The sequence below is a fragment of the Rhipicephalus microplus genome, chromosome 5 (genome assembly GCF_043290135.1).
Source record: "Rhipicephalus microplus isolate Deutch F79 chromosome 5, USDA_Rmic, whole genome shotgun sequence".
In the NCBI taxonomy this organism is placed as follows: Eukaryota; Metazoa; Arthropoda; class Arachnida; order Ixodida; family Ixodidae; genus Rhipicephalus; species Rhipicephalus microplus.
The window spans coordinates 135,016,305-135,038,359 of NC_134704.1; the positions used below are offsets into that span (position 1 = coordinate 135,016,305).

At 44.3% G+C, this 22,055-nt stretch overlaps 1 long non-coding RNA gene across 1 annotated transcript in view; it reads left to right on the plus strand.

The window, feature by feature from the left end:
- The window catches only part of LOC119173365 (uncharacterized), a 72,247-nt gene extending 50,856 nt beyond the window's left edge, over positions 1-21,391 (plus strand). The window contains exon 3 of the long non-coding RNA XR_005110058.2: positions 20,947-21,391. This is a non-coding gene — a long non-coding RNA (uncharacterized LOC119173365). The remainder of the gene's footprint in view (positions 1-20,946) is intronic.
- Positions 21,392-22,055: the final 664 nt, after the last annotated feature.

Here is a 22,055-nt window from a genome sequence, read left to right on the forward strand (position 1 = left end):
GTGCCGCGGATGTGAATTTGTGTCTAAATGTAATTTTAATATTTGTAGGGATGTTTTGTATTAATCCTCTGATTTACTCTAATTTCACTCTAAGGTGCAGTAAAGCTACCCTGTATAAATGTAACTATAAAATGACAGGTGACAAAGTCTTCTTTTCGTGTCATTAATTTGTGAACAAGCTCTCCATATAATGCTGGGCTTTTGAAGACGTCACCATGGAAATGTGCCTACAAATCATTTAGCTGCGAAGGATGGAAACTAATAAAGGTGCTTACTAAACTGTGTTTGTTACAATACACGCAGGAGACTTCAGATACTCATCCAAGATACAAATGGAGAGTGCCCTCATTTCTCTCTAATAATAAATCGTGCATAACTTTTCCTTTCACCGAGAAAAAGTCGAGTCAAAGGCAGCGTAACATCGACGTAACGAGCCTGACAAGAGACTTCAAAATAAAAAAAAGGCAGATCCCACGTACCTGGAAATCGACGTTATGCGAAGCGTACAGAGGGAAGGGGACCTTTTTGCAATTTTGTCATTAACCAACACGTCATGAAATGACGCTAAATATGTACAAATGTAGCATGCACAGACATTACTCGAAGAGTTGCAGATAGTTATACAACCAGCTCTTTGCACTTGTGCAATGATGCCAACGGGAACATGCATATTAGCAACACACGGAAGCTGATATGAAGCGCCAATGCTCGCGAGGATGCTGGCACTGGACACTGCTACATAAATCAACTTCAGCGCATGGTTACTAACCACAATTGAGGTTAACCCGACGTGATGGCTGTATCGAAGGAGTAAATATGATATTTTTTAATTGTGTAGACAGCACTGCAAACACTATTGACGTTTCACAAAGATTAGCTTCTATTTAAAAAGCAGTTCCGAGACATGGCGTAGCTGTCTGGTAAAATGCTTCATTGTCACGCAGAATGCTGTGGCTGGATTCCAGCTGGAACCCTGACATTTATTCTTTGCTATCTGCGGGTCGACGCTACTGATGTCGGGTATTTCTTAACTCTCGTGCGTTAAAATTGTCCATGTGTGTTTTAGTCATTCTTGGGCAGATACTAAGTGTCGATCACCTGTGGCACATACTCCCATACCAGTGGCACATACCCGCCCGTGGGTATGTGCGCCACTGACTGGCGGCAAGTGCTTGAAGATGTACGTTACGGGATTGTGACATTATTGATATCTTGACCAGCGCATCATATTCGTTAAACCATCTAACCTCCCATGCTAATATTTCACGCCAAGTTAAGGGGCTTACCACGAGAGTACCCAAACGTAAGTGGATAAATAGATAGATAGATAGATAGATAGATAGATAGATAGATAGATAGATAGATAGATAGATAGATAGATAGATAGATAGATAGATAGATAGATAGATGCGTTCAAAGTTGCCTAAGTTCACTGAGAAACGCTTCGCATTTAATAACCGCCACAAATTTGCACTCCGGCCATGACGTATATAGACCAATTTGAAATATGAACAAAACGATAGCTTACTATTGATTATTAATGACCAGCGATCGTAAAATTGAGTTGTGGTGCCACTGAGTGGTATACTATTATCTTGATCTTTACCAACAAAACTTGCCTTCTTTTCATGGCCGTTATTGAAACTTTTTAGCGCCCAGAATAGCAAATGAAGCCCGGAAGTACGTGTACACGTACCACGTACGTTATGGCTAGTGGACTACAATAAACACATACATAGCCAGTTCAATCGTGACGTTGACAAGGCAGAAAAACGGTCAACTGAAATAAGACGATGATGTAAATATTATCCAAAGATTACCAAATTACATGACAACATTCTGCCGTAAAATGTGAAAAATCAGCGCAGCTTTCATTAGGTCGTGCAGGGCTTGTTCGCTGCAAAAACAGTGGGCGTCAAACTGCTCCTGGGACTGGCTTGGTGACGTTTTTGCCCTCTCAACTTTCTGTTTTTCTCATTTATCTCTTTTATATCCTTACTCTCTACCATCTGCTTCTTTATCTCATCAACACACTCATATACCACTGCTAATAGTCGCCCTTACCTACTTTTTGCAAAACTATATTTACACAGGTATGTTATGATAACGTTGTGACCCTAAACAGCCGACTGCTTAGGACACTCTTCTTCTTCGCCGTCTTCAGATCGGCGAGACGATGGTTTGAATCTGGCACCTCCAAGAGATTCTTTTTCTCCAGAAATATGTCTTGTGTGTCCATCTCCTACTGTTTTAGTTTTGTTCACTCTCTCTATCTGACCACTATCTCAGCAAGTCGTGTTTTGCGCCTGGCGCTGGACAAATCGACATGCGCGACGTGAGAGTTAAGCAAAAGGGGGCGAAGTAGAGGACAGAGAATACAGGAACTGTTTGATGATGATGACCATTTTCCATCAACTACTGATGGCACAGTTTGAGCTTAATAGCTCTGCTGTAAAACATCGGAAGGTAGTATGCAAATGATTATGCGTGCCTAATTCTGAAGACATTTCACTGTGTAAGCCACCGTAAAGAAATGTGTGGCAGGTGCCTTTTGGCTGACCTGCAGCTACAGAGCATCAAATATTGGTTTTCCGGATGTTCAATAAGAATCTGCTGGATGGCTGCAAACTTCAACTGGGCTTGTGGTGTTAACACTCTGGTTACTATTTGAAACAGTAGCATTCTCTTCTCAACAAGGCCACGTAAAAACTAAGTAAAAATGCCCCGCCAGCCATCAACCTGAATGTGATAGTTAGACTACGCAAGGGATACCCCAATTTTACGAGAGATACTGCGAAGAGCACCTCTCTTAACTGCAATCTTGCATCAAACACAGAGCCCTGCCGAATGATTTCTTTGCCACTAAAAGCATACATAGGCAAAATAAGTGCACGTGTTTGATACATCTATTTGTTCTTGCTTTTAACTGATTGTTTATCACTCGTGCTGTAGCGTGCTAGAAGACATGCTTTTGAAGTTTCTGTGAAAAACTGCAGCGCAAAAAAGATGCAAACAAAAGAAGAACACAGTGAAGAGCGCTGAACTTGGAACGACTTCAAGGACGCTCAGATTCGTCTATAGTATTTGGTATGTATTGCGGTAAGGTGCGGCCGGGTAAGGACCGGCATCCCGTGCCTATTCATCGATTAATTTAATTTGTCTTTGATAAAGTGTATTCTCGTCAGATAGAAAGCATAAAAAGAAAGAATATTCATGATGCCCTTAATTTTTAATGCTTTCGTTCTGGGGCACGGATGCTTCTTTATTGACACAACCAGCGCACTCCTTGAAGAATAGCAAAAAGAACAAAGAAACTACTTCCACTGCACATGATAGTTTGCAACATCTGACGCGGCTCTTCGGTGTTAAGTTTTAAGTACACCATCCGCGATGCCTGGGAAGAGCGTGCTTTGATACTTTTCTTTTAATATTGAAAATACCCTTGTCAGGAAAAAGAAGGAGACCAGGTGATTACATGTCCCATTTTCCCAAGACAACGCTCCCTTCCTCTCTCACTTTCTGTCCTCACACACAACACACACACACGCACCGCACCCCCCCCCACACACACACCCATGAACTACGTTCAGGCCTTCGTCACCAACCGGACGTTCACGAAGCCCGCAGGTGTGATAAGTGCGCCGCGTTCCGTTAACCACGGCGTCTCACAAGGCATCGTCTTCAGACCATATTTGTTAATTTTGGCACTCAAGTTTTTCTGGAAACCACAGAATTTCCTGTGTGTGTGGTTGGGTGCGCTGACGACGTCGCACTCTATGTGCGTGCACCAGCCAGAAAGTACATAGCAGTGAGTACATGTATGCAGGGGGCCCTCCAGTATGTGGCTGCGTTCGAGAGAAACATCGGTCAGACGTTCCCAGTGCCGAAAACCGAGGTACTTGCCGTGCACCCTCGTGCTCAAGCCCGACGACGTCTCGCGTACCTTCAGGTGGCTAGTGCACAGATAGTTTGGCGCAACTACGCCTTCAACCTTAGCCAGACAGTAGACAATCACCTCTGATGGTTTCTGGCGGTGCGGCCCGCAAGTCATACAGTGCGTCACCTGGAATCGGCCATGCCCTGGCTACTCGGCTGTGGCAATGGCTGTCCTACTGCCATCGCCTGTTATTTGCAGGAGATGATGACTTTATCTACCAAAAATTACGCACTGCTGACCAGCAAGCTCCAAGAGCCACAGTGGCGACTCATCGACCAGAACGACCGCTCCACGATTCGCAAGAATCACGGAATGCCTTAGGGCTCTCCTCTTCCGAGACTTTCGCGGAAGTTCATGGGTAGTCTTCGTCGTTCATGGTGGATCGGTGATCACTGTGGCACTTGGAGCGTTTACAACGAGCACTCGATGCTGGCTCCCTGCTTGAACGGTTATATTCTCAGCCAAATACCTCTGTGGAACAACTCCTGGACGTCTACGATGGCATTGTAGCTGACGATCTCTCGCAGTCTTCGCTCTCACCACCCCTGACTGTTGAGCACCCTTTCGAGTCACGCTGAGCTTGCCGGGATTACGATTGAAGTTCCACACCCCCTCAGTGTCATAGCGCATCAGGCTGTGGCCCGAATGTACGGAGACCGGGCCAGGAGGATACATGTGTTTGCGGATGGGTCTATCTTGTGGGATAATTCTCAATTCTACGGCCTCCTGCATAGCCCCTCAGGTTGACATGGAGTAACAGTGCCACTTTAGCATTGTGCACCCTTAACGACAGCAGAGCTAGTTGGGGCTCAGCGGGCTGCTGACCTCCTGTGCGAGCCGCTGGCCATCCCGTGCATAGCAATCTTCTGCAATTTAAGACCTGCCCTGATCCAGCTCACGAAGAATTAAGGAACGCGGCCCACTTCATGCTCAGTGCACCACACTCATTTGGCTGGCGCTTCAAGCATGCGGTTGTGTCGTAGTCCTTCAATGGCTCCCTAAACACGTCGGCATCGCGGGGAACGAGGATGCAGATGAGCTCGCCAAACGAGCACACTCCATTGCAACCCAACTGATATACTACAGCAAGCTCATTTGACTCTGCACGCAGAACCCAGTGACTGGTTTCACCCGTCATGAGCAAGGGCTTCTCCTAGCCCTGAAGACCGTCTCCATGTGGCCAGCAGAACGGAGGCATAGCCCCGCAGCATGATTGCATGAAATGCGGTGGTTGCGGCATGGTAGAAACACTGTCCCGCCTCTCTATCAGTGTATGTATGAAGCATATGCCAACTATTTTATCACCAATTGTCCTTTTTGTCATATCGGCTTTTTTCTTGGAGTGCGTGCTATATATGGGTGGCCAACAGAGCAAAATACAAATTTTCGTTACATATTTAATTCATTAGTGTCCGAAGAACGAAATGCGTGAACAACAAATTATAGCACCAAGAAAGCCTTTTGAAAGACACAAACGACAGAGAGAAGGAGGGAAGACCGAGAAGGAAAGCGGAGCCCTAATCATAAGCAGAGAGAATATGCAAAAACAAAAATGCAACATGCATACCACTCTAATATGCGTAAATTCTATTGGAGATAAAAAGTGAGCGAGGAGAACAAAAAAGAAATAGCACTTCATCACTGCCAATTAAAGGAAAAAGAAGTGAATGTGTTCTGTGCTAGGCCAATAAAAAATCACCTACCGAATCGGTCATAGTAACCTTTGCGGGAACGATAAGACCATCTGAAATTAAAGCTTGGCCTCTTATCTATAAGGTAGAGCCTCTATCCCCTAAGCCACTGCAGTGCTTGAATTGTTGGAGATATGGCCACAGCGTGAAAGGGTGCAGATCAACTGCCAGATGTCGACTATGCGGAGAAAACCACGACAGCCGTAAGTGCAACTCGACGGAAGAGAAGTGCTGTTTATGTCATGAGGCGCATCCTGCAGACTCTTCAGATTGTGAGGCGAAAGAACGAGAAGTTAAGCTGTTGGAAATTGTGGAACGCAGGCGTTGCTCCCGGAGGGAAGCTGTGACTGAATTACAAGAACGCTCGAAAGGTTACGCAAGCGTAACAGCACGACACACCACTGATATGGATGCATCGTTAGCAAAATATATAGCAGAGGCTGTAGAGAAGGCAACGGAAAAGGCGATGGAGCGTCTTGCCAGCAGTATTATTGGAGTCGTGGCTGAATTGTTAACATCTCAGTTGACCCAAATCATTGCTTCAGTGTCTATGAAAAATCAGACTTCACAGGATTTGGAGGTTTCAAATTGTGCCGGGACAGAAAGTCCGATAGCTCCTACACGATGCTCATCTCCTAAAGCAGGACCCTCCAATAAGATACTGCGGACAGATCTAGAAACCGTATCAGATGACACTGATGAATTCACAGATATGGATGCGGAATCTCATAATTTCTTGAAGCGTGCCAGATCTCCCATATCGAAAAAGTCTTCACAGAAATCAAAATCTAAAAAGTTCCTGTCAAAGAAAGACGTTTTGGAGAACCTCTCCAAAAAAGACTTTTTGAAGAAAGATCTTTTGGATCAAGCAGTCTCTGCGGCGGGTTTATAGAATCAAAATAGGCTCCTTAAAAGTATTACAGTGGAATTGTCGATCAATAGGGTCGGCTACCACAGATTTATTGTGTGTTTCTTCGCAAATTTCCCCAGATATTATTACTTTACAAGAAACTTGGCTTACAAACGGACAAAAATTTTACCTAAAAATTATCGCTTATTTCGTTTAGACAGACCTAGCAGAGGTGGTGGACTTGCCATTTTTATATCAACTAAATTTAGTCATAGAGCGAAGATTAACTACCTGTGCATGGATTCTAACTATGAAATTATGGTATTAGACATCACTCTGCCAGGCTGTTCCCCTTTTTCTTTTGTTAACGCATACTTTCCGGTAGGAGTACAGGACACAAGATGCTTAGATGCAATGTTAGCTTCCTGCAGGAAGGATGTAATATTAACTGGTGACTTTAATTCACACCACGTGTCTTGGGGTTTCAAGACTGATGTAAATGGAAGACGCTTGTGGGAATGGACTGTTGATAATAACTTATCTTGTGCAAATTTCCCCACTGTTACGTTTATTAGGAGACAATCAAAGTCGGCGATAGATCTGACCTTTTGCAGCTCCTCACTAAACATTTCGTCGTGGAAAACATTAGATTGCGCAACAAACAGTGACCACCTTCCTATTAGCTTTGATATTAACTTTCCCGGAATATTTTTAACTGGTAAAATTGGCTCGTTTGTAAATTATGAGCGCTTACAAAAAGACTTGAAGCCCACTTTGGTTCTTCGCAAGGACATGCAGGAAGACATTCGGGCTATGAGTCTGTGTGCGGTACTGAAAAGAGCAATAAAAAAGTCAACTTTTTCAATAACTTCAGGCACAGGCGGGTCGTTTAGCCCATGGTGGAACGCTGATTGTACAAGGGGGTATAGAAAACGAAAAGCGGCGTGGAAGCAACTTATCCACAACCAATGCCCAAAAAACTGGTGTGACTATAAATACGTGGCAGCAGATTTTAAACGCACAGTACGCAAAGCAAAAGATGACTATGACACTAACAAATTTAGCTATCTTTCAAAACCATACAACAGAAAGGCGCTTTTTAGATTTTTGCGTTCCAGAAAAATGATACCACCATCAGACAATACTGATTCTTCAATTCTATCGCCTAGCAAACTCACTGAAATCTTAGAAAATGTTGCTAAAGGATTAGAAGAAAGATTCAGATCAACAATGCCAAGACACATAGTAAAGCCAATTGCAGGGGAGGAGTTCAACGAGGTGACATTAGCGGAACTAGCGGGTGTAGTGAGGCACTTACCTCCTACAGCACCTGGACCAGATGGAGTAACTTCAGCAATGATAAAAGTACTATATGACATTTCCCCACATGAACTCTGTAATATGGTTAATTACTCTTTGAAAACTTCTTGGATACCGGCGGATTGGAAACTTTCCAAAATAATGCCGATACTTAAAAAACAGGGGCTTGGGTATACACTTGACAATGTGAGGCCAATTTCTCTTACATCTAATTTGGTTAAACTAACTGAAAGAGTTTTGAATGCACGTGTGATAAAGTACATTGAGGAGAAATCAATATTGAACCCCAGTCAAATTGGTTTTAAATCGGGATGCTCCATATGGTGTGCGCACGCGGATTTGGAGAGTCGTATACAGTTGGCTAGGCGTAGAAGAGAGTATTGTGCATTAGTTACTCTGGATTTGGCCAAGGCGTATGACAAAGTGGAGCATAAAATACTAATAGAGCAGATGGAAAGGTCACATTTACCAAAATACATGACATCATGGGTAGCAGAGTTTTTAAGGGAGAGAGAGTTTTATTGCTTTCAAAGGGGTTGTTTTTCTAACAGATATCGACAATACCGTGGCGTACCACAAGGTGCAGTGCTCTCACCGGTGTTGTTTAACATCTTCCTCAGTTCGATTCCAACACATAGCGATATTCATTTATATCTTTACGCAGATGACATTGCTTTCTTTGCGACAAACAGTGATCTGCAATTACTTTATCAGACATTACAGAATTACCTAAACATGATAGAGGAATGGCTTCAAAAAATTGGAATGTCTCTAAATGTAAACAAAAGCGCGCTTCTAGCGTTCTCGTTCAGGGATCCTGTTAACATCTCCTTGATGTATGGCACAGAGCAGATTCCCCAGGTGGATTCACTTAAATACTTAGGCATCATATATAACAGCTCGTTAAATTGGAAAAGCCACATCGATCACATTGCGTCCAAAGCAACACGAGCCATGGGGTGGTTACGCAAGCTCAGCAACATAAAAAGGGGGTTGCGAAGAAATACATTGGTAATGGTCTATAAAATGTACATTCGTCCTATCATGGAATTCGGCTGCGTCTTATTTTCGGGCAGTGCGACATATAAAATGAGACCGCTAATACTATTAGAAAGGGAGGCCTTACGACTGTGCCTTGGACTGCCCAAGTTTGTTGCTAACAACGTGCTATACATGGAAGCGCGTCTACCGTCATTGTTAAATAGATTCAAAATGCTTACTATCCAAACATTTTTAAAACTATACACTGTGCCCCAGAGAGCATCCTTTTATGCTTTTATTAAAGAACCAAGTTTATTTTTTGAAACTTGGTGGTCACGATTCCACTGCCCACAGATCTTGTTCGTTCAAGCGCTGCTAGAACCACTGAACGTCAAAATAAAACATATTTTCACAACAAGAGACGTTAACTTAGATCTTATGATAAAATTTGAGAATAATTATCCCTCTAACGCAAAGCAAATGCCATTTCAATATTTAAATGATCGGCTGCAGGATTACTTGGCGCATTTGAACTTGAACAACATAATTGCGACCGATGCATCCGTATCAAATGAAAAGGCTGGGGCAGGTATCTTCTCACGTTCCCTTGACTGGTCCTTTTCGGTTAGACTCCCAGATTACACACCAATATTCATGGCAGAATTATTTGCTATTGTACTGGCACTACGGAAACTTCCTTTGGGCGAATCGGAAGCAGTCGTAATTACAGATTCTTTTTCAGTATGTGCTGCTCTGTCTTCAGGAGCCAACTTAACACTTATGCACATGTTTCGACAACTCATACCGACAAACTTGAAAAAACTGCAGCTCTTATGGGTACCAGGTCATCGTGGCATATATCTCAATGAGATGGCGGATGCACTAGCCACAGTATCTCTTAGCGGTCCCATTATCCCGATTTTGCCTGATACGGCTTACGCGACAGCAATAAGGTTTAGAAACCTCTGTTTGCGTGAATACGACTGCTACTCATTGGATAAATATCGAGATTTCGCACATCTAAGATGCCGCTGGAATAGACAGTGGTGTGCAACACGGCACTTGGAAGTTACTTTTACAAGATTGCGTTGCAGAATTCCTCAACTGAATTATTATTTGCATAAAGTTGGTCTAAAGGCGTCACCTTTATGTCAGACTTGCCAAAAAATGGAAACGATAGATCACTTCTTTTTGTTCTGTCGCCGGTATTCTCATCAGCGGAAAAGATACCTGGTAGCTCCACTTGAAAAATTGGGATTAGAATTAAATGTGGCAGTAATTTTGTCGTTTGGCAGCATTAAATTCGGTTATAGCCACAGGGACGTCTGCTCTGCGGTATTTGAATACATAATTGAAACAAAGCGATTGCCATGTTAATCTGCCTATATATGTATGTATATGTGTGTGTGTGTGTGTATGTATGTGTATGTATGTATGTATATATATATATATATATATATATATATATAGACCCACCATTACCTCTGTCTCAAATCGCATCTGATGGCCTGCATCGCTCCCTGCTCAGATATACTCCTTTTTCGATTTTCGGCTTTCCTTTCTATATTTTTTTTAGCCCGAAATTACGTTTTCTTTGAAAAACCATTAGCCTTTTAGTTAAGATCCTGCCGCCCGGTTCTTGGCCGATCCCCCTTTGTGGGTGTGCGCCAGAGTGTCAAGGATCATCATCATCATCATCATCATCATCAGGCCTGTCTTCTGCAACCATCCATCATCCCGCCTGTACAATAAACATCTCTCACCCGTAACATAACTGGTGAAGAGTGCTGGGGAATGCTTCGGAGCACCGGACAAGTATGGCGGAAGACACATCCCTGGAGCTTCGCCGGAGCTGCAGATTCGCAGGAATTTCGCCGCTATCAGTCATCCTGAACCCTGACGGCGAAATCCAATCAGCTGCGCCTAACACCTATAGACACCTATACAGGTAACCACGCCCGTTCTCTGGGAAACATGGAGAGGACGTTATTGAATGGCTCAAACACTATCTGTATAACGACTGGGACACTACCGGCCCGTGCAACTACGAACCACTTTTTTTTACGGGAACCGCATTGATGTGGTACAAGAATCAAAAGGAAAATTTGACTTCTGGGGTGAATTTCGTGGACGAAATCAAGAACTGTTTTATGAGATCCGACTACGATAAAAAAGCGTGCTGACAAGACCCTGAGCCAACGTGCTCAAGTCCCTGGGAAGACATGTACGATGTATATTGAACAAATCCTCAAGCTTTGCTAGAGTGTAGACCCAAACGACTGATGAGGATCAGGTCGGGCACCTCCTTAAGGGCATGGCAGAGGATATCTATCACTACCTTAAAGGAAAGCATGATTTTAAGTCGGCCAATGACATTACTCGACAATGCGGAACATTTGAGGTCCTTAAAGCTCTGCGCATTTCAGCATAATTTGGTAGACTCCCCTACGTCACGACGGTTGCAAGCATCGACGTAGTTCCTCCACACAGCGATCTGGCGTCAGCAATGCAAGAAATAGTGCGCGAAGAACTTGATCGGCGGGACGCTGTGGCGTCGTCTATAGCACATGGCCACGGTTCTTATACACCATACGGCCCCCCGCCGGCGTTCATCAACGCTGCGGGCTTCGTCGACTCAAGGATGCCGGTACAGTTGCTTCGTCATGCCTATATGTCTGATCTGCGAAACGACTCCGTGCAAAGGTCACCCCCCCCCAATATGGCAGCGTGGCAACATTATCCCGCTGACAATTTTCGGCAGCGAGTGGGGCGAGAAGCACCTATGTGCTTTTACTGCGGCGTTCGTGGACACTTCTGCTCAAAGCGGCATTGGTCACCTCTGCCACAGTATCAACGACTCCCGGCATCCTCACGGCGCACAAGTATTCGGAGAGACTATCGCTGGCCACCGAACGGCTACTACAGAACCAACTTCCAAGAGAGTAATAAGGGTTGCAGCGCTAGCACGAATGTGCTAGAAGAAACAGACGCTCGTGTTGTCCTCTTTGCCTTCCGTACCTCGACTTTCGTCTGTTTCTTCTAGCACATTCGTGCTCGCGCTGCAACCCTAATTATCATGAATTCAAACCAACTAGCCCAAATCGCCAATCTTCTTCCAAGAGAGCTTCTGCTGCGATTCACCGGCTTCTGTTCGCAGTGTGACACTACCAGCTTCCTGCCGCCAGCATCGGTCAGCATCACCAGGTCGTCGGCGTCTCACTTCTTCTCCTCCACCGGAAAACTAGACTCCGCGGCCGATGGGGGTGAGGTCACCGGACATTCTTAACTGCGTACAGATGTGCCTCCGCCAGTTTCCATGCTACAAAATAGGGTCAATGTTCTTATAGATGGTGTCCCCACGTCTGTGTTAGTCCACACAGGAGCAACTGTTTCCATCATGAGCAGAAATTATAAGATTCGCCTTGGCAAGAAAGTGTTCTCTTGGGGAAGCCAGACAACGTTTCGTGCAGTGAGTGGAGAACCGTTGCGCCCAGTGGGAGATTGTACTGAAACTGTTACTTTCGGTGCTAAATTGTTAGCCCTTTCGGCCCTGGCGTTGTCAATTTACACCACCACACAACATTTCCCCTAGTATCTCTGAAACGTAACCAGTACTACTCATTCTTGGGGGCATAGTTCTTCGTTGATCCCCACTGCAATTGACGACAAAATTGTGGCATATTTGTGGAGGTAGCAGCCACAAAGAAGAAGAAGCGCGACCGAGGTCTTTCTTGAAGCCGAGGCGCGTAAGTTGAGGCGGGTAAGCACCATTTTAGGGATGACGTACCGAAGCTGTTTCAGTTAGTATCAGGCTGAAAAGTTAGACGTTGGATTCCATTTTGTATACGCCATTGATTGGCAGGAAAAAAGAAGCCATTTTTTCATTTTCCAATCACTGGGCCCTAATCACCTAATTTGATGCCACGGCAATTAATCCAAAAAAGCTTGTACCAATGGCTCATTTTTTTGTTTGTGGTCTTCTGAGATCGTAACTACGAGAACAACGCGCACAGAAAGCGTATCCGACCAAAATAAAAAATCCAGCACTGATTGTTTAAGGCAGATTTTACAGTTCTTAATTCTGCTCGTGACGTTATCCTGGGGATAGACTTTATAAACAAATGTGAAGCCACTGTGGATTGTGCAGCTGGTGAAATTTTACTGTCTGGTTTTTGTGAAGAGCCCACACGATGCCAACAGACTATCGCAGTCGTTCAGGACATAGTTTTGCCGGCCCAGTCGATAGTTCAAGTGCCTGTTTATGTTTGTGGTATCACAGCAGATAACGTTGACGTTATAGTTTAGCCAATCCAGCTGAGCGTTGCGAAGAAGGATGTGGTTGTGCCGCATTGCGTGATTTCTGCAAGTAGTGGCAAAGGCTTGGTATGGATGGTCAACTCCTCTTTCGAGTCGATTGTACTGCCTAGGGGAATGAGACTGGCTGTGTTTGAATTCGACGTCAGGAGCAAAGATAACATTGCAGTCATCAGCAACGACAGGAAAAAGGAAAATGCATCTGATGTGGCTTGTCCTAGTGATGACATACTGATGAATATGGTCAGGAAGTTGCTATCGCCGGAGAAGAGACAAGCGTTAGATCGAATCCTCTCCAACCTTGCATAAGTTTTTGATTACGCACTCATTAGCCGCAGAATTTCTGCACCAATTTCAAGCACTCGTCATGCGGTTGATACTGGTTCCGCCTATCCCATTCGTCAGAGACCATACAGAGTAGCTCCGTCGGAGCGTAAAGGTATTGCTGAGCAGGTGGATGAAATGCTGTCTGAGGAAGTTATACAAGAGTCGTCTAGACCCTGGCCAGCACCAGTTTTACTTGTGAAAAAAAGGATGGTTTTTTGAGATTATGTGTAGACTTTCGGTGGCTCAACTCAGTTACAAAAAAGACTTATATCCGCTTCTCCGCATCGACGACGTTATCGACTGTTTGCACTCTGCTTCGTACTTTTCTTTCGTAGACTTAAGATCTGGATACTGGCGAGTTCCTATGCACTCTGCCGATGAAGAAAAAACGGCTTTCATAACTCCAGCTGGTTTATTTGAATTTAGCGTCATGCCATTTGGTCTATGTAACGCTCCAGCTACGTTTGAGCGACCTATGAACACAGGTCTCCATGGTTTAAAATGGGAAGTATGTCTTTACTATCTTGATGAGGTTGTAATCTTTGGCCGCACTTCTGAAGAACACAATCAGCGACTTGATGTAGTTCTCACTTGCCTTGAGAAAGCAGCACTTATCTTGAGTTTTAAGGAGTGCCAATTTGGTGATCGTGGAACTCTAGTTCTTGGTTATCTCTTAGACAAACACAGCGTTCGGCCTGATCCCCACAAAATCACCGCGTTTTCTGATCAACCACACTCGCTACGAGAACTCCGAAGCTTCCAGGGCCTGTGTTTGTATTTCCAGCGCTTTGTTCCTAGCTTCGCTGATGTTGCTGAGCCTCTTACTCATCTGCTCAAAAAATGCGTACCCTTCAAGTGGACGAAAGAGTGCGAATCATCGTTTTCGCAGCTGAAGCTCCTACTCACTTTTAGGCCTATTCTTTCTCATTTCGACGCATCAGCCCCAACTGAGGTTCACAGGGGCGCCAGCGGTACTGGTATTGGCGCAGTGTCACTTCTGCGTGACCACGCCACCGAACATGTCATTGCCTGCGTGAGCCGTTCTTTTGAGCGCAATTACACTGTTACAGAGCAAGAAAGTCTGGCAGCTATCTTCCCCGTGCATGATTTTCGTCCGTACATATATGGCCACCGATTCTTCATCGTCACAGACCGCCACTCACTTTGTTGGCTGACTGGTCTACGAGATCCAACTTACCGTCTTGCACGATGGGCGCTCCGTTTGCAAGAATATGGCTTTGGTGTTTGCTTCAGGAGTGGCCGCCGTCACGAGGACACTGATTGCCTATCGTGACTTCCCCTTTCCACGACGGAATGCGACGGTGACAATTCAAACGACTGTCTGGCCGATCTTGACTCACGTTTTCCAGATTTGGAAGCGTTTTGTTAAGAACAACGTCAAGACCGCAGTCCAGCTCCTTTTTTCTCATCTGCCGTCGATAAGCCGCATCAGAGCCCGTTCGTCATGCAGGATTGCATTTTTACGAGCGAAATTTTGCTGCAAAGGGGGTTTGTCTACTTTTGGTTGTTTCCAAATCATTGCGACTCAACGTGCTGCAACCTATGCACGACGATCCAACATCTGGGCATATCGGGTTTGCCAAAACCTATCACCGCACACCGAAATGTTTCTACTGTGCCCGCATGCGCCAGGCTACAGCGAAATTTTTGACCAGCTGTGAGCATTGTCAACGGTACAAAAATCCAACAAGTGCAACGCCGGGGTTTCTCCATCCCATACCACCTCTATGTTTTCCCTTTGAGGTCGTCGGTATTGACTTGTTGGGCCATTTTCCACAATCTATCAGTGGGAGCCCCTGGATTAAAGTCTGTGTAGACAACCTCACTCGGTATGCTGAAACCGCAGCAATCTCTGCCGCAACAGCCGATCACGTTTGTGACTTCTTGTTACGCTACATCATCCTCCATTATTAGCCCCTTCGTGCCATCATCAGTGACCATGGCCGGGAGTTTGTAGCCGACGTCGTGGAAGAGTTGATTCGCCGGTCTGCTTCCCAGTTTCGTCACGCCACTTCAAACCATCCACAGACCAACGGTTTGACTGTGCGTGTCAACAGGATGCTCAATAACATGCTTGCTATGTACGTTGATTCCAAGCATAAAAACTGGGACGACGTTTTACCGTTTATGACCTACGCCTACAACACTGCGCTACAAGAAACCACCGGCTTTAGCCCGTTTTACCTTCTCTACATCCATGAGCCACGTATTACCCTCAACAAAATTCTCCAGTTTTCAGAGCAAGAAAACCAATCCCTTGCAGAGAAACTCTGTTGCGCAGAGGAAGCACGGCGCATCGCGCGTCGCCGGAATTTAGCAGCCCAAGACCATTCAAAGGCTCAATACGATAAGCGGCATCGACTTGTGTCGTACATTGAAGGTGATATGGTGTGGCTGTGGACTCCATATCCCAAGAGTGGCTTGTATCAAACGTTTTTACACGCTATACAGGTCCCTTCATGTTTTGCCTTAGCGACGTTACGTACGCGATATCAAGCCTCACATCTTCTGGCCATCGCTTCAAGAAAACTTACGTCGTACATGTCGCCCGGTTCAAGCCGTACCAAGCGCGACACTGACTGACTCGCCCAGTGGGCATCGTCTGCAACGGGGGAGGTGATACGGGACTTCTGCTGAAATGGGGTAGAGGAAAAAGAAGTGAATGTGTTCTGTGCCAGTCTTGACTTGTTCAACCATCCATCATCCCACCCGTACAGTAAACATAATCACCTGTAACAAGTACATGATACAGTTTTCTTAAGATAAACGTCCTAAGATAAATAAAAACAAATAAGCTCAGCAGATAATCACCAAGCTAAAAGTATAAAATTATCACAAACGCGCGCTGAAACATAACAGGGGTACATGCTGAATTGATGGGCTTCCTTAACAGAAAGGACATAAATTAGCACATTGAAAATTTAGCAGTGTGTTGCCAGAGATCGTCAAGTTGTGTCGACTGAAATCACCGCTCTGCAACAATATGAAGACATGAGAGCACATATCTGCTTATTAGTGGACGTCTGCACACTCTGATAGATGGGTCCCGCAAACTAACAAACACGTCGCTGTCCTCAGATGAAAACAATGTTATTTTCTTAAAATTTACGAGGGAAAACCACAAGAATAAAATGTGGTATGTCATAGTAAGTGGCTCCGGAAATTTGGACAACGTAATAATATTATCTGGTATTTCACGTCCCAGAAGCACAATATCATTACGAGAAACTCTGTGGTTGAGGGCTCCTCAACCACTGCGTTTCAACATTTCTGTTGGAATACGTTTCAACCGAAAGCAATCGAGACACGTTTCCACCGCTGTGTTTTAACCGATTTCGCGGTTGAAACACAGCGCGGTTGCAACACAGCCGCGGTTGTGTTTGAAACACAGCCGCGGTTGAAACACAGCGTTTCAACCGCGGCTCCTCAACCTTTCGGCCATCTGGCGATTTTAACAGTGTGATTCAAACACAATACCATCTGTATAATTTTAGGCCGCATAGTTTTACTTGTTCATTTTTTCTGTGACCAAGCAAGTTCTCGTTCTCCGAATCCATTCCGATTCTCGTGTTTCGCCTTTGTATAACTGTTAAGGCCGCGTTCACACTGAGTATTCCGGCCGCCGAAAGTGCTTCGAATCCAGTTCGGCGGCGGCGAGTTCCGCCGAAAGGGCCCTCTCCGCGCCGATCACTCTCAGGCTGATTTTTGCGGCGTCTGCAGCTGAATCGGTCTCCGCGGATCAATAGGAGCGCTAGTCAAGGAATTTTGAAAAATGGCGGCCAAGCCCTACTCACTTGTTATGCCGCAGTGCACGTAACTGAATGTTGAAACCAACGGGAGTTTAACCTACTCTGTGCCTACTTCACCTCCGTATTTCGTGAAAGAGGTGACCGAGCTTGCTGTTGGTGTGACCGAGCTTGTTGCGGTCTTGCAGAGAAAATAAAATCCACCAACGCCGCTGGCCTTGGTGGTTTTTCTGCTCTTCGTGAATTAAAAGACAGCCACTTGCCAGCAAAGTAAGCAGTACTGTCTTTTCTTGCTTCTTGCGTACGACAATCGTCGAAGTATACACCACCGTATAGTGTAGTGACGTTTGCGAGCCGCGACAACAACCGGGTGACAGCGCATCCATCCTGCGTTCGCCCCGTAGTGGATGGCATATTCGGCGGCGCGGGGCACGTCCAGTGCGAACGACGCTGCGTTTCGGCGGCAGGGAAATTACGGTCGCTGTAGAAAGCGGATGTTTCAGAGTGAACTAGGCATTAACACACACGCACAAAGAAATACTCATGAAAGCACAGAGAGCGCTGATTTTACAGCATGTGGAACATCCGTGTGCGCATATCATCGATATGTAACACGAAACATGCAAGAAGAATTGACTTTTTTTATAATGCGCAGCATTTCTTTGCGTACTGCAAGCACTTCTGGCGTCTATCGCTAGAGGTGCTTGTAATATCTATCTATCTACCTATCTATCTATCTATCTATCTATCTATCTATCTATCTATCTATCTATCTATCTATCTATCTATCTATTTATTTATCTATCTATCTATCTATCTATTTATCTATCTATCTATATACTCAGACACTTATGTCTAGGGGCTCTGAAGCCCTACACTAGGCGTGAACCAAAATTAGCATTGGAGGGTATGATGATTTGACGAATATGACGCACTTGTCAAGGCCCGAACAATGTTACAGTCCCGTCCCGTACGTCGTCAAACACTTACTAACCGAAAGTGGCACATATCCGCGGGCAGGTATGTGTCACAGGTGAGTGACACTACACATATTGCAGGAAGGGCGGTAACATACGTGGGTACTTTAGACGCATGACCGTTAAAAAAGCGAACATCGGCAGATTCAAACAATAAACGTCAGGTTCCTTGTATGAATCGAACCGGAGCATCCTGCATAGCAATCAAGTATTTCACTACAAAGCCACGCAAGATCTCAGAACAACTTTTTAAATAGACCCTAACGTTCGTGAAACGTCAATGGTGGTTTCAGTGTTGGCTATCCACTTTTATAAACATTACATATGTACTCCTATTATTCACCTGTCTTGTCAGGTTAGCGTCGATTGTAGGTAGCTGCCATTCACCTAACTTGATTAATGTAGCAGTGTCTAAGGCGAATATCCTTGCGAGTACCAGTGCTTCATATCAGCTTATCGCTTATGGTGTTGCTATATCTATGTTGCTGTCACCATCGTTGAGCAAGTTCAGACTACTGGTTATACGAACATCTGCGACTGTTCAACATATATCTGTGCGTGCAACATTTGTACATACCGTTTTGCGTCATTTCATATCGTATCGCTGATTAAGAAATCACAGCAAGGTCGCTTTCTCACTGCCTCCTTCCCGTAACGTCGATATTCAAAGTATGTGAGATTTGCCAATATTTTTTAAATAAAGATAGCAATGACGTTTTGCGCAAATACTCTCTTTTGGTTTTACAACAAATAAAATGAAATAAGGTTCCTAACGTGTTGATGCTTAATAAGAGCCAGTTTAAACACATGGTGGAATTAAAAGGAGGACTGCATTGGAACTACTTACAGTGCGAAAAAATATGCTAACCAGATTGGCTTTTCATATCCAAAACGGGTTCATGTGCACGATGGCTGAGATTGTTTCCGGTCTTGCATCTCAGAACTTGCCACAACTTGAAGTGTGCACTTAGCGAACTCTAGAAAACGTACACTACTCCCTGAGAGGTGCTGGAATGGTAAATAGAAACATTGCCGTATGCATTATTCATGGCATATCATTCAAATTGGTATCGCATCTCCCTCGCCCTCCCCCCTCCCTTCCCCGCTTCTAGCTACATTTTAAACCAAGCTAGTAATCTTATCGCGCTCGACTCATTCATTTCCGTGCCGTTTTTCGTACGTGAAGTGGGTGGTGAGCGTAAAGGGGGTAAGGCAAAAGTCGCAATAATAGTTAGGCTCTTCCAGCCCAAAACAACAATATGACAGTGGCAGGTGCCACAGTGGAGCACCCGAAAATTTTGACTACCTAGGGTTTTTTAAGGTGCGCCCAAAGCTGGGCACATGGTCATTCAGCATTTTACTGCCATTGATATTTGGTCTACACGGCCCGGATTCGCCTTCAAGACCTCGTCAGCAGTTGACCACTATAACCGCTGGACCACCATGGTGAAACAGTCACAGCAGCTAGGTTGGTGTATATATGCGAATATCTATATCCCTGACTGCTAAAACTTTCATTCAAGTACATATACACCTTAATAAAGCTCATACCAAAATGTTTAAGACTAAGAGGTACATTAACAACTCGATGGAGATTCCAAAGCGTGAGGTACTGGAGAGTCAGGTAGAATAATCAAAATATTCTTTTACTACGTACCTGCCGTGAGAATTGACATACCTTCGTCTTTGAATCTTCTCTACAGCAGCATATAATTTGCTCTGAACTATATATGGTAAAAACCTGCCTTTTATGAGTGCAGGAGCTCTTGTAGTTGAGAAATTGACTAAGTGAAGACATGTTCACTCAGACTCTAAATGAAGAGCACCCACTGCCTTCCGCTGCTTTTTTCTTCTGAAATATGCAAAGACCAACACTGTATTGATACATAGGATATCAATACTGCATTCCAGACTATTGTGCTATATTTAAAGCATGAACACAAGTCTGTAGCTCAAGTGATGCAGCAGCTGCGTACTATGACACCGTCTACAGCCACGCACTCCGCCGCTTCAGAGAAGTGTGATTGTGAGTTTACATGTGTTGCTTTTTTACGTTGCATAAACCAAACTATAAGTATACGAATGAATTCATGATGTTGCATAACTGTTATTGTGAAAGGTTATTAGTCTGCACAGGGGCCGTTCGGATATGGTAAATAAATCAAGCTCATTGCTACAAACTTAGCGTATGCGTGCCGCTACCAAGTGTGGATATAACGGGTATGTTTCCCGTAAAGATGCAGTGGACGATGGTAAGGATAATTGCTCGAGTGAGAAGTTAAGAAACTCTCGCAATGGCGAAAAAGATTTCCAAAAAACAAGCAAATCTTTCTCACTCAAAATTGTGAAATATTGTGTTAAAAAAAAGGTCTTAAAGCGCTAATAGCGAGGAAGGCAAATGAATGCGAGTGAAAGGGAGGGTAACTGGCGACGCCCCTGGAAGAAAAATACTCAAGAGATGGTGTGAAATAAACATAGAAATGAAACTTACGCTGTTTATCTCACGAAAAAAGGATCTTTCAGGATAGGCGTTGCACTTAAGTTTAAGACCTCGCTGCTACAGCCTTAAAACGCATCTATTAGAACAGCGTATGCGGCGAAACAAGCTTTCGTCACATAGGCCCATTTACAGCCACGCTTAGGAGTCTTCTACGACACGTTCTGCCGTCTGTGAGGTAAACACACGTGCTCCTTTTTTATTTATGAATTTTTCTCCTTTTGCCGCACTGAGTAAGTTGCTAGGAAAATAAAAGGTGTGACTTTGCCCCGTCTCTTTATGCAGAAATGCCATGCGGAAAGCCAACGCAAAAAAAATATAAAAAGCAGAAACGTCACCTGTGTTTTCACTGGGAAGCACTACTGTTGTTTTCTTCAATGCTGCAGTAAACTTGGATGTATTTCATCATTCTGTGTTATTCCGCAATGCTTGTTATACAGTAAATACACCTGGTGTTGTTTGATCCTATCAGTGCACCGCGAGCAAAATATCTATATACGTATTTTTAAAGCTAAGTAAATGGCGTTGGAGTTTGCTTGTCTGAGCTGTCGGTATACTAAGACATACAGAACCGACACATATACAAACATGCAATTGTTGGAAACCGGAAGAGGAACCCACATGCTCTTGACATGACATTTACCTGACGTACGACATCTGAGTCACAGTTACTTGAACTAAATCTTGTGTCAAACCCTGAATGAAAGAAAATAAATGAACTGTGCCACCATCTCTTTCAAGTGATACATTTATGGGCATATATAGATGTGCAAGTGTATTGGTTCGCAATTAAATTCAAATACTTGCGCGATGGCACTGTTCACGTGCTTTATTTGCTTTCTCAAAGCAATGATATAACCTATTTCAAATGAAACCCATAACATTTTAACATGAAGAAGAGCGATAAATCACCCGAGTGATCATCATAATTACTAATTCAGCAGATGTTGGCTATAGCCACAACTTTGTCATCATTTATACATTTATTGAAATTGTGGACTTTTCTTTGAAGGGCACCTACGCAACTACAGGAGCGGGCCTGAAACTGCATAGAAACAAAAACTGCGTCTTAGAAATTTCAAAAGTTAAGAAGAATGTTTTGATGGCCAGACTGTAATGAAGTAAAGAATGAAAATTACCATTACGTTCGATCAAAAACAGCACAAATGACTTATTAATGCATTCCGTTTTGAGCATATTGGACTCATTGCTTTGCCGTTGTTGCTGAGCTATGTCTTTCCTTTTTGCGAAAAACTGGGACATCGTATAAACGCTGCTTGAAAGAAATGTTAACAACCAATCACTGAAAACCGGCCTCCACCGGTTTAGAGCTCGCATTTGTATCACTGCGTGTAACGGTAGTGCAAGCGAAAGACTGGGATTAGAGCGTCAGA